At 34.0% G+C, this 12,469-nt stretch overlaps 1 protein-coding gene across 1 annotated transcript in view; it reads left to right on the top strand.

The window, feature by feature from the left end:
- Positions 1 to 12,469, top strand: part of LOC128996346 (E3 ubiquitin-protein ligase AMFR-like) — a 111,738-nt gene that overhangs the window by 70,001 nt on the left and 29,268 nt on the right. The gene's annotated exons all lie outside the window — the stretch shown is intronic.

Here is a 12,469-nt window from a genome sequence, read left to right as displayed (position 1 = left end):
TATGTCTTTGTTTATGTGTCAAATACTGCTTCCATAAGGATTACAATGAAACTTTGAGACCCAGGAGGGCGGATTCCTGAGAGAATTATTTAACGCCATATAGATGTTGGCACTCACCGATATGGTCTTTATCACCATGCAAAATTTGAAAACGATTGATTCAGCCGTCTATGAGGAGTTTGCGTATTACGAAATGCATAAGAGTCGACGTATAAGAGCTTCGCTCGCTTCGCTCGCTCCGCTCAATAATACTTGGTACAGTGGCAATAATTGTGTGAAATTTCATCTTAACAAATACATATATCGCGTAATGGAAAGGTATTCAAAGAGACAGTTACCTCAATTTCGTATAAAACCCTAGATGTGAAAAAGGAGCAGATGTTTGCATTTGAATTGTATGAGAGGAAACCCTGAAAATATATCCAATTGAGTTTATGTGGACCTGTAGAATAAGTACGGTATAACAATACATGCATTTCCTCAGGTATTGGAATGCAATTTACACAAACACCACATAAAATAGATAGCTGGATTTTCTTGTAAGGTTTGAGACCTCTCACTCCTAATGTTTGTGATCGTGCATTGTCACAGTGGTTTGAAAATTAATTTAAGCTATTCATTGTCTGAGTACAGTTAATCACCTCTTTGAGCTTAAGATGATATACTCCCCTAAGATGACTCCCCTAATAAGAAGTTAAAAATAAGAAAAATTGAAACGATTTTGGAAAATTATATTGTAATCCGATTGGAAATTGTGCTCGCGTAGTAAAGTAGGTCGCCTGTTCGATCCTGAGTCAGTAGCCATTGATAGCTCCAATCTGGAAACGAATGTATTATTGTGTTTTTCAAAATGATAGATGATATTCGAATTGAATAATCGGTTAGTTGTTCTTAGTCAGCAACAATGCTGTCGGGTAATTAATTCGACACCCATTTTCACTTTAAAATACGCATCTTGATGTGTTAGCTGCGTATACATTTTTTAACCGACTTCCCCACTACCAACAAAAGGAGGAGGTTCTCAATTTGTTTGTGGCGATGTTTTTTTTTTTTCTATGTATGTTCACCAATTTCTCTGTGATTCTTTTACCGATCAGTGTGGTTCCACCACCAAAATAACCAGGAGAGTTTCTATTTGGTACCTTATATATTATGTTTAAGTATAATATTTGTTTCGGTGAAAAATTCTGAAAACCTTAAATATTCAACATTGATTTTGTTTACATTTGTGCAGATTGTTTACATTTAAGCAGAGAAGGCAATAAATAATAATAACATTCCTACAGCTGTTAGTTGAAACCATTTAAATGAAGCTACAGACAATTCTTCATGAAACAGTTGCTTCATATTGATCAATAAACTATTTCTTGCCATGGAGCCTAAATGAATTACATTTAGAAAAATGCATTTTGTTTTGGTTACTATAAAAAATGTATTTTAACGTTTGACCTGATTTGTGTATGCAGTAATTCTGTTTTTAGTATTGAATATTCTGACTTACAAAAACATATATGTTTCAGTGAATAGCTGTATGATATTGACAAATAAAGGTGTATTGTGAAAACCAGTGCATAATCGTCAATTGTCTTAAAAGTGTTAAATATTTTAATTACTAAACATGCATTTGCAGATGTGGAATGTTTATTGATATTCTCTATCCAGTTACTATATCATATCAATACTATTATGCCTGCTTCGGAAAGTCCTAGAGGAAGATGATTTGCAATTTCGACTAGGCTTTATCTTGATCAAACAAAACCACCTACATGGCTTGCACCACTTTTAGCTGAACCAATCTTTCATATACATATTTCATTTGCAGATGTGGAATGTTTATTAATATTCTCTACCCAGTTACTATAACATATCAATACTATTATGCCTGCTTCGGAAAGTCCTAGAGGAAGATGATTTGCAATTTCGACTAGGCTATATCTTGAGCAAACAAAACCCCCTGTATGGCTTACACCACTTTTAGCTGAACCAATCTTTCATATAATAGTTTCCAAAGGTACTATACGTGTTAACGACCAATTTTCCACTTTTGAGAGATTTTTTAGCGCTGGTGGCTGAGGAATAACTTTCATATTGTTCCAAAAGGCTTGAGACGTTACTGTATTTCTTTTTATAATGTAGAAGTACACCGATTGCAGGAAACGATGATGTCTGACATTTCAATGTATCTAGAAAAGACAATTAGTTTTTCATTAGGCCTAATGTAATGAACAACTCTTTCTTTCTTAAGGAATATCTAAAAATGTTTATTTTCATACCCATTGATTATGTAACCTGAACAGGTGACTCTAGCAGTTTTAAAATAATGATTGTTCTGTGGAACTTTTGATTGTTTCAAACAGTTTTGCTTATCAAAAAACCTCAAGTTATTAATATATAAAAAAATTATACAGTCACTAAAAATCATGAAATAATTTATTTTTGTAAAAAATACAACCGACTTCAAAACGCTCTAAAAAGAATGAAATAATTTTAATAAAGTGAACTTTTGTATTAGGCAAGCTCACGTATTTCAAGTCGGCGCGGCTCAAACTGCAAATATGATTGAAATTAAATATTGTGTGTGTATTTTGAAAATCAATAAAATGTAGCTGGATAACATAAATATATAAAAAACATACTGAACTGTTTTATTTATATATTAAAGGAAATATTTTCTTGTATTTTATGTTTACTTCAGAATAAATGCATTATGAAAATAACACACACAAATGTTCTATGAATAGGAAAATAATTTAGTTTGATATTATGATAGGGAAAAGAAGCTAGTTTAATATTAAAACATTACTTTTCCAAGTTAGAAACATTTAAATGCGTTATAATCTTTTTAAAGATACTCGTTAATACCACTTTAATGCCGATCTCTGATTACAGTAATAAAATAACACTTATCGCATAACTATGAAAAAGACATGCAGATATACCTTTAGAGACCTTTAGTTATAGATAGTCACCTGCAATATGGACACCCTCTTTCAATTTTGTATCAAAAATCATCATAGAGCCGCGCCGACTTAAAATACGTGAGCTTGCCTAATACAAAAGTTCACTTTATTAAAATTATTTCATTCTTTTTAGAGCGTTTTGAAGTCGGTTGTATTTTTTACAAAAATAAATTATTTTTCGTGTCCTAGCGTGAAAATATACAAGAAATTAACTAAGTAAAGTAATACAAAGTGTAAACTTATCCAATGTCATTTGTATCACCGGCAAACTGCTGTGACCATTGCAACACAACACAACAGTAACATAAACGTGTTGGAAGTCTTGCCCTCCAGGGATAGAGAGAGTTCGTTGCACTTCCTTCTATTTTTATTCACCGACCATGTTGAATATTTCCTTGACTTATTTCCCTAGACGTATCTTCAAAGTTAGATAAGTTGTGAATAGTTTTTATAGTTTCCCAGTGTTTCCCTAGCCGGGATTGTTTTCACATTACTTCAGGCTATGGGGTCGTTGCATTATAACTTAGATAAGATCCATTGGTGATTTGGTGGGATTTTAACCCGCGCTCTCAGAGACCGAACTTTTGCGCTCTACCAATAGATCCAGCTCGCTGCCCCATCATTTTTCCAATAATGTATGTGCTAAAATAATCTGAAATATACATATAAGTTCTAAATGCATATAAGATATGTTTGTACTCATTCAAGAAGAAGAAACTGCTCAAATCAATCCTTTAAATGTAAAGCGAAGGTAAACAATTCGCATTTATTAGAACACTTTGACTAGAAATTGATTATCAAAACTTAATAAATAAAATTATCTTGTTAGTGGGTTTGGAATGGAAATTCAGTTGAGCTATGTGTGTGATGGAAATGCGCGCTATTTGTGAGTTCATTCGTTGTATTTTTTCACAATGTAATTTTCTTGTTAATTGTACCAAAGTTTGTACCATAACTTATCGCATGTTGTTTTACAGGTGAGTACAAGTACCAGTCCCAACTTCGTAAGTAATTTAATATTTACCAAGTTAATGTCCAACCTGTAACATCCGACCGAGCTGTTTTACGGTCAAAATGTTTACAGCACATTTTCCAAATAAAAATGCTGTACAACACGTCTCAGACATTCTTTCATCAAGAGTTTAGGTTATCGTGCAATAGAGAATTGATAATGATTGTACTCATTGATTAACCCAGATGTCACAGCAAAATCACGTAGTTAGTTAACAATATTTTAACTAGGGAAAGTAATATAGAAAATCACTCTTTAATATCCAAACGAACTCTGCTTATTGGACGAAACCTCAACTTATAATTGTATTCAGGTTCAGAATAATTATTCTTTGATGGGGAATGTTTAATCGATGGACCTTTAAAAATAGTCCCAACTCTAAGGGTTGAATAAGCTGGCATTCTTCTAATAATGGATTTAAAATAGGTTTAGTTCTGTTTTTTAGTTTATTCTTACTATTTAAGCTATATAGTGACTTTGCAAAGTCAATATACTTTGTTGTCAATCAATATTAAATTATTTATTTAATTGTCGATATTCATATGTTTGTTAGTATGTTTTATACGCTGTTTGACATTATTATATCCCCAATACGTCTTATCACAGACAAGGTGATAACTTAAGCCGTCGTTGACAAAGTTTTCCACCGTTAGATATTTATAAATCTGTTTAAAGCTTTTAGAAATCAGTCCCTGTCGGTTTATTCGAAATCAACACGTTTATTGTTTGTGAATGCCACGTTTACAAGGCCACGTTTATTCCTCTAGAAACTCATCACAATACTCCTGATTTATTCGTGCACTTCTTGGTATTATTTTTAACAAATATAACACTCACATTATACTGTATATACTGTTCTACACAATGATATACAGGGTGTTGAAAATGTCTGGAACCAACATTATATCTGGTGAGTGGTTAAAGAAAAACAACTGATATTTTGTGTACGGATATACTATGGTTTTACCTATCTTTTGGTGCCTTATGAAATTTTTTACCACTTATAGGGAACGTCCTGTGGAGGATGCAGTAAAAAGTTTTAATGGAAGCCTATGGTAAATGATACATCATTTTAAAGGCCATTTTTTTCTGAGTAAGGAGCCGCAAGTTTCATCTCAAAAGGACCACCCTAGCAAAAATGGCGACTGTTTGAAATTTAAAAACCCACTTATAGGGAACGTCCTGTGGAGGATGCAGTAAAAAGTTTTAATGAAAGCCTATGGTAAATAATACATCATTTTAAAGGCCATTTTGTTCTGATTAAGGAGCCGCAAGTTTCATCTCAAAAGGTCCACCCTAGCAAAAATGGCGACTGTTTGAATTTTTTGAAAATAATTAAAAGCTTAATTGGTATTTCTGTTAAAAATAAGTTTAGTAAAACAACACAAACAATTTAGTTAAATGTTTTTTTTTCAGTCATTTTTCAGTTTATCACGTTATAAACTACTGTACTTCGTAACTGGCTTGTAATAGCATTTAAAGGAAACAAATACGGCCATTTAAATAGCAATGTTTTTAAATTTCAAACAGTCGCCATTTTCGCTAGGGTGGTCCTTTTGAGATGAAACTTGCGGCTCCTTACTCAGAACAAAATGGCCTTTAAATTGATGTATCATTTACCATAGGCTTCCATTAAAACCTTTTACCGCATCCTCCACAGGACGTTCCCTATAAGTGGGTTTTTAAATTTCAAACAGTCGCAATTTTCGCTAGGGTGGTCCTTTTGAGATGAAACTTGCGGCTCCTTACTCAGAAAAAAATGGCCTTAAAAACGATGTATCATTTACCATAGGCTTCCATTAAAACTTTTTACTGCATCCTCCACAGGACGTTCCCTTTAAGTGGTAAAAAATTTCATAAGGCACCAAAAGATAGGTAAAACCATAGTATATCCGTACACAAAATATCAGTTGTTTTTCTTTAACCACTCACCAGATATAATGTTGGTTCCAGACATTTTCAACACCCTGTATATATATATATATATAAGGCAAAGCCCTCACTGACTCACTCACTCATCTCTAATTCTCCCACTTCCCATTTACCTAGGAGGCTGAAATTTGGTACACCGATCCTTTGGGCATTAAATAGAAAAACTAAGTTTTTTTTATTCTGATCGGGCTTTCGGGCTCCGCCCCAGTGGCTCTATAGTTTCCCATGTTAACCTTACGATTTTTCATATTTAAAAGGAATTAATGAATCTTAACAGCTGTTTCAATTAAACAAGTTGGTTCTGTTCTATGATGTTCAATAGCATTAAAGTTACAAGGATTACCAACAGGGTGCAAGACTATTATTTCTTTTACATTTATGACAACAGCTAATTTTCAACCAAAAGGTGAGTGAGCGTAGCGAACGAACTTCAAGCTGGAGGCGAGTTTTCGTAGCGAACGAGCTAACCTGAAGGCAAGTGAGCGCAGCGAACGAGCTCCAACCTAAACTCAACCAAGACGTGATTGAGCCATGCGAACGAGCTCACTTATGAAGTTAAACGGGGCAAAGCCCGCGGTTACAGCTAGTACAGTATATATAAGTATGTTTCGTTTCATAGGTCAGCTCCACAGTCTACACGCAGTTCACGTATGATATTCAAGACCGTCTCTCTATGTTTTATTCAGTCTGCGCTATAGTCTCGGTCCCACTAACCTTCACGTGTATTTCCTTATGTTCGTACTGTAGAATAAATAGAACGTATTTTCCTTTATTACTTTATTTGTTGGCAGATATGAACGTGAAAATACTCAGTGTGTATCGGTAAAGCTTTCAATATTTTCTGTTAATATTGGCATTCCGATATTTTCTAGTGTAGAGTGTTGTTTTGTGCCGTGCGCGTCACTTTTATACTGTATGTGTACATACATACTCAGCGCGCGAGCAATAACTATTGGCCGAAGCGTATCAGCTGTCAACGGCAATAGAGGTAAATACCCCCGCCGCAGCAAACCTGCCGTCTAAGCGAATTTCCATTTGGCTGAATTGATTTTCAATCGATCTATTTAAATAACATTAGGTTTAACAAGTACCTAGGTTTGCTGCTACAAGGAAACTAATAAAGTGTGTGTTTTAAGTAAAATAATTATTGCTTAGTAGAAAATGAATATATTTGCCAAGTTTGATCAAAAGATATCCATAAACAAGCAAACTACAACATTTTACAATATTCTCCATAAGAATAACATGGGAATTTTAAATTTACAATTTTTTTAGTTTTCTCTTTAACCAATAACCCTACAAAAACACTTTGATATACTGAATTGTTTGTTTTTTTAAGCTCTTTAAGAAGGTTTAGAGAAAAATTGGGAAATTTTGTGTTTTGAGGGTCAAAAGTGAGAAAAACCAATTTTTACCCCATAAAACCCTGTTCCCATGGTCCGATCATGCTGGATCGCGAACTCATTCAAGTTTATCCCGCCTTACACCTTCAAACCAAATTTCATCAAAATCGGATAAAAATTACTCAAGTTATCGTGTTCACGGACACACACACACACACACACATATATATATATATATATATATATATATATATATATATATATATATATATATATATATACATATATAAAAATTTTAACGAATGGTGTTTTTGGCCTCTGGGGACATCAAAATGAAAAAGTAAATCGGTCCCGGGCCTAAGTCTTACCATGAGACCTACGGTAATAGCTACTTCCCTATAGGGAAATTCGCTAAAACGACGAGGATACGTAAAATCTCTCTCGTTCGCCTTTTCCCCTCTTCTCGGACTTGACGTCGCCGACCCAGAAACCTCGCTGAAAACTCAAAACTAAACATAAGTATTAGTATCTAAGTATTGCATAAATTATCAGGGAATCCCAATTCAATCATGAGATAGTTTAAGTTCAGTTAGGGGTTGCCGGGGAGAAATCAGGGGGCTTTAGGATGTAGGTTTTCTAACTTAAAATGTCGGTCTTCTCCTTTAAGGAAGCCGACATTAGCTTGTCGAAACAAAATCTAATTTCACATGGTTCTAATTGTTCAATAATTAAACTTATGTCCTGTCAATTCGATTAATTCATTGCTAGATTGCCTTACTTCTATCAGTTTCCATTTTACAGTGTTAGTTCATTAATTATTAATGTTGTAAATGCAATTCTTTCATAGTCAGGTAGTGGGTTAGTTATAAGGTTAACTTGTCATAAATTACTAAAGTCACAGCTCATCAAAAGCTGGCTTAAGGTGTTAACGGCAATGGGCACGATCAACCTCAGGGTAAAATCCTTTAAAATACAGTTAACAGTCCTTCTTAATTTCTCAACCTCATAGATATTGTTAATAAGTTTATATATTTCCTTGTCACAATCCTCATGCATCCATACCTCTCTTCCATTATCTTAGTCCACAGTCATCCTGAACCAATTTCAAGTAGTATCACCCAGTCACCAGATTCTTTACAGTAAATGTTACAGTTTAGGAAACCGTGGTATTTATTACAGGTGTTTTACATACAGTTATGAATGGTGATATCCTCATAATTGATTTTTCCAAGAATTCTATTACCATATTTTGATTGGGAAAACTGAGATCATCACATCTTTACGTGAAATTAAAAACACGACTTTTACAGTTATATAAGGCGCCAGCTAGACTATTCAAGGTTAACTGTTCTTACGTATGCTGCACAATAGTATGGGAGGTTGACGAGTGGGGATCAACACTTTGATGCAACAGTAGTTTCGTATTTTTCCGTTTGACTTTGGTCATGTGAACTTTTCTCATCAATTGGCAGCTGTAGTAGTTCTAAGTAGTTCGAACTTCTCGTGTTCGCAACTACTTCAAAATACATTTTTGTTGATTCTACTAGGAATATAATTAACGCGTCATGATGATTGTTTGATTCCACTTGTTTTCGTGTTTTACGTGTAAATCTACAGCTAGTAAGTTCCCAACACCGAATCATGGTGTCATCACATTTGGTGATTTGCGGTATTCGATCCCGCGCATACATAAACTTCTTCGTTTTTCCTGAATAATGAATAACGAATTCATTTCCTCAAAAACTAACATTTAACAACAAATGAAACAACTCGGAAATTAACTAACCGCTTTGCTCTGTAGGCTACTTGTAGCCAGTGTACACAAAAACTTGTCCTTATCAATATAAACATAAACATAGAGTTCAGTCTTATCAGGCCGTTACTGAAGTGGTCACTCTTGCTGCTTTGTTTTTAAACATGTCTTTTACTTTCTCCTTATATAGTATTTGGAGAAAGTGTTTTTTTTTCGTCAAATTTGTCGAGATTGAGTTGTGGGTGAAAATGTCCGTTTTGCCCTCCCTGAACCCAAAAAAGTTGTTTACAAATAAATATACGTGTGTGTATCCTTGTGCCTGTGTAGGTGTGTTGGTAGTTTTTATTTTTATTGGTGTTTTTCTCATCAAATTCATAAAATATCGGAAAAATCGGATTTTCACGCTCTAACGATTTGGATTAAAATGTGTTATAGCATTTTCTAAAAAAAATCCTTTACATCCAACGCTTTAAATTTTACGGTTCAAAAACTGTTGTCATTTATGTAATTTTTCCCATAACGACTCACTGATTACCTATTTTAATTGGGTTGATGGTAGAGAGTATGTGTTAGATTGCTAATACCGTTCATTAAAATAGTTTACATAAACTGTATTTTAAAGCTATGAACACAAAATTGCCATCTACGTATCGGAATTCAGCGAGCTTGTTGTGCACGTTATATAATCGCCACTTATTGACCTGGGGTTCACACGCCTACAACACCGGCGGCGCGGGCGGACCTTGACAAGCCACCCTGGGACCGGTTTGGAGGCGAAACTGTTGCGATCTTATGATGTGAGCGTATGATGTGACTCTGGTGACCGAGCTCGGGTCAGGGAATGTCTGCGATAGAATTAGTGTACTCAGACTATATTTATTCGGTTATTGTTAACGTTAAATCACTTTTAGCAACATTTTAATGGTACTACGTTAACAAGACCAAGGTATAGGCAATTTCCGTACAAAAGAACATAACCAATACCACACACGTGCTATGCAATCGTTTTAAATAGTTTCTTTCACCTGCTCTATAGCAGTGGGCAAATATAAGATACTGTACAATATTTAACTGTTGAAGGTAGATTATCCAGGTCCGAGCTGACTCCGCTATAAATTACTCTTTTCTTCTCCAAAGTTTCCACGACGTAACGAATCACTTCCATTAAGCCAGTCAGTAGTTAATTTATTTTAGATTTGCAGGTCGCCCATTCTTCGCCGTCAACAAGAGCTATTTTCTAATTTATATTAGAAGTCCCCGAAGAAAAGAATCTTAGCTTCAACAATAAATACCCCCACTGCAACAAACCTGCAGACTAGGCGAATTTCCATTTGTCTGGTTGGATTTTTACTAAAATATTGCCAAAAAATTGACTGATTTATTCCCTATTTAAAATAAAATTAAAGTTTATTGAGTACTAAGGTTTGTTACTACTAGGAAGATTATCAATTGTGTTTCTTTTAAAATGTAAATAGCTTAGGATGAAATAAATAATTTTGCCAAATTTGATTAAAATTTATACAAGCAAACTACATGAGTTATGTTTGTTTTAGTAGCTCTACAAAATGTTTTAGGAAGAAATTATAAACCTTTTCGTTTTGAGTGTGAAAATGGGAAAACCCAGTTTTTACCCCATTCCACAGTCCGAATATGCTGGTTCGCGAACTCGTAAAAAAAATTAAGGTTTACACGTTTGTACCAAATTTGTTCACAATCGGATGATTTTTATTTTAGTTATCGTGCTAACTGACACACACATGCACACATATATACAGAGTACCTCACTTAAAGTGAATCAATGTCAATATTTATTTTACTATGGTTTTCAATTCGTCTAAAGTCAGCGTATGTGCAGTAAAGTGATAATAAACACGTCGACAAATGCTAGATGAAATTAAAAATCTCCGTATAGTGTGGGTGGGTGTAATCTTCAACTAACTGCAGACATCACAAGCGGACAGCTAGTCATCTACTGTAGTAAGCATGATTATTACTTGAATTTAACTATTTTTTAAGCTTATTTATTACAATTTTGGTTTTAAACTTATGTACTATTAAAGCTTAGAGTGTTTTATTTACCAATAGTGCCACACTTTTGTGTTTTTAAAGTACTGTGAAGACTCGATATATAAATTACTGGCTTGGATCTCAACGTGATAAATAATTTATGAATTCATCTTCTGAAGATTTAACCCAAGTCGAAAAATAACGCTTTGATTGAAAATCAAAATCTTTACTTTTTTGTTCATAATGTAATCGGAAGCTGAAACGCGGCTTGATGCAGATTAGGTTAGGATTTAGGATATGTATGTAATTTGAAACATTGGTTTTGAGTATGTAATATAATATGTGATGGGAAACGATAAAATGAAACAACCTAACCTAACGTGATCCAACATTCTTTTGAAGATTGGGCCAGCTTGCGGGTTCTGATGGTTATTTGGTTGTACAAAACGAGTTGTCCTCAGCGGGAAATAATCATAACATCGTAATTTTAGCATATTTTAAATTGTATTAATTTTTATTTTTAAATTATATTTCACACGATCCCCATTCCCACAATGTGGAATTCAACACACAAGCTCTGACATGTCAGAGTAGCATTACCGCTGACCGCCCGTGTAACCAACACTATTCCCGTGGGAATTAATATACGTGATTTCTTCTTAAGTCCAAGACTGACACATTTCATGGCATACAACCAAGCTTGCTCTGCTAAAACAGTACTACGCAGTACTATAGAATGTGTAGTGTACGCAGTAGAATGTTATATTATAAGTAACATGGAAATGTATGATTAAATTATGTTATGCAGAAATAGATTTTATATTAACAGGTATTGTATAGTCTATTGAAAATCTTGGAGGAAATATAGTATTCACCAAAGATTATCATGAAAGTATCACTTTTTAAGTTCCTAAAGTGAAAACACCGTTTTTTTTTTAATTAGGCCTAGTATTAAAATCCACCTTCACACAATATTGTTAGGAATGGCACTTGAAACATTCGCTATAAATGCCAATGTTTGGTCAGACTAAGGTTAATAATCGGTGGTAATCATTTGAGTGTTCTACCGAGAAAAGCTGTAGAGAAATTATATCATTCTGAAATACCAAATCCTACCAAATCAACTTATAAATGTGGTAACAAGTTTGAAATCTAAATCTAGATAGATAAATAATAAAGCACAGATATTCAGTGAGAAGACACTACAGTGACTAATGCAATAAAATTTGTGGAAAATTAAAAATCGGATGTTACGTCTTTGGTCACAAATAAAACTAAACATTGTATTCCCATGTAGCCTGTTCAAAATTAAACTCATTTGAACTAAGCCACCGACGGAGTGCGGTGATGTAAGTTACTGATTTATATCGAAATCGCCAACTTTTAAGCTAATTTCAACCAATCAAAACTGAAGAAACTCACTGTTGTAAACTTTTGGATCTTTAACACATTGGGAGTGTGA

This window comes from Macrosteles quadrilineatus, unplaced genomic scaffold (assembly GCF_028750875.1).
Source record: "Macrosteles quadrilineatus isolate MER2022 unplaced genomic scaffold, UCM_ALF_1.0 Scaffold_6__1_contigs__length_79288215, whole genome shotgun sequence".
NCBI lineage: Eukaryota > Metazoa > Arthropoda > Insecta > Hemiptera > Cicadellidae > Macrosteles > Macrosteles quadrilineatus.
This window is presented reverse-complemented; position numbering and strand designations above follow the sequence as displayed.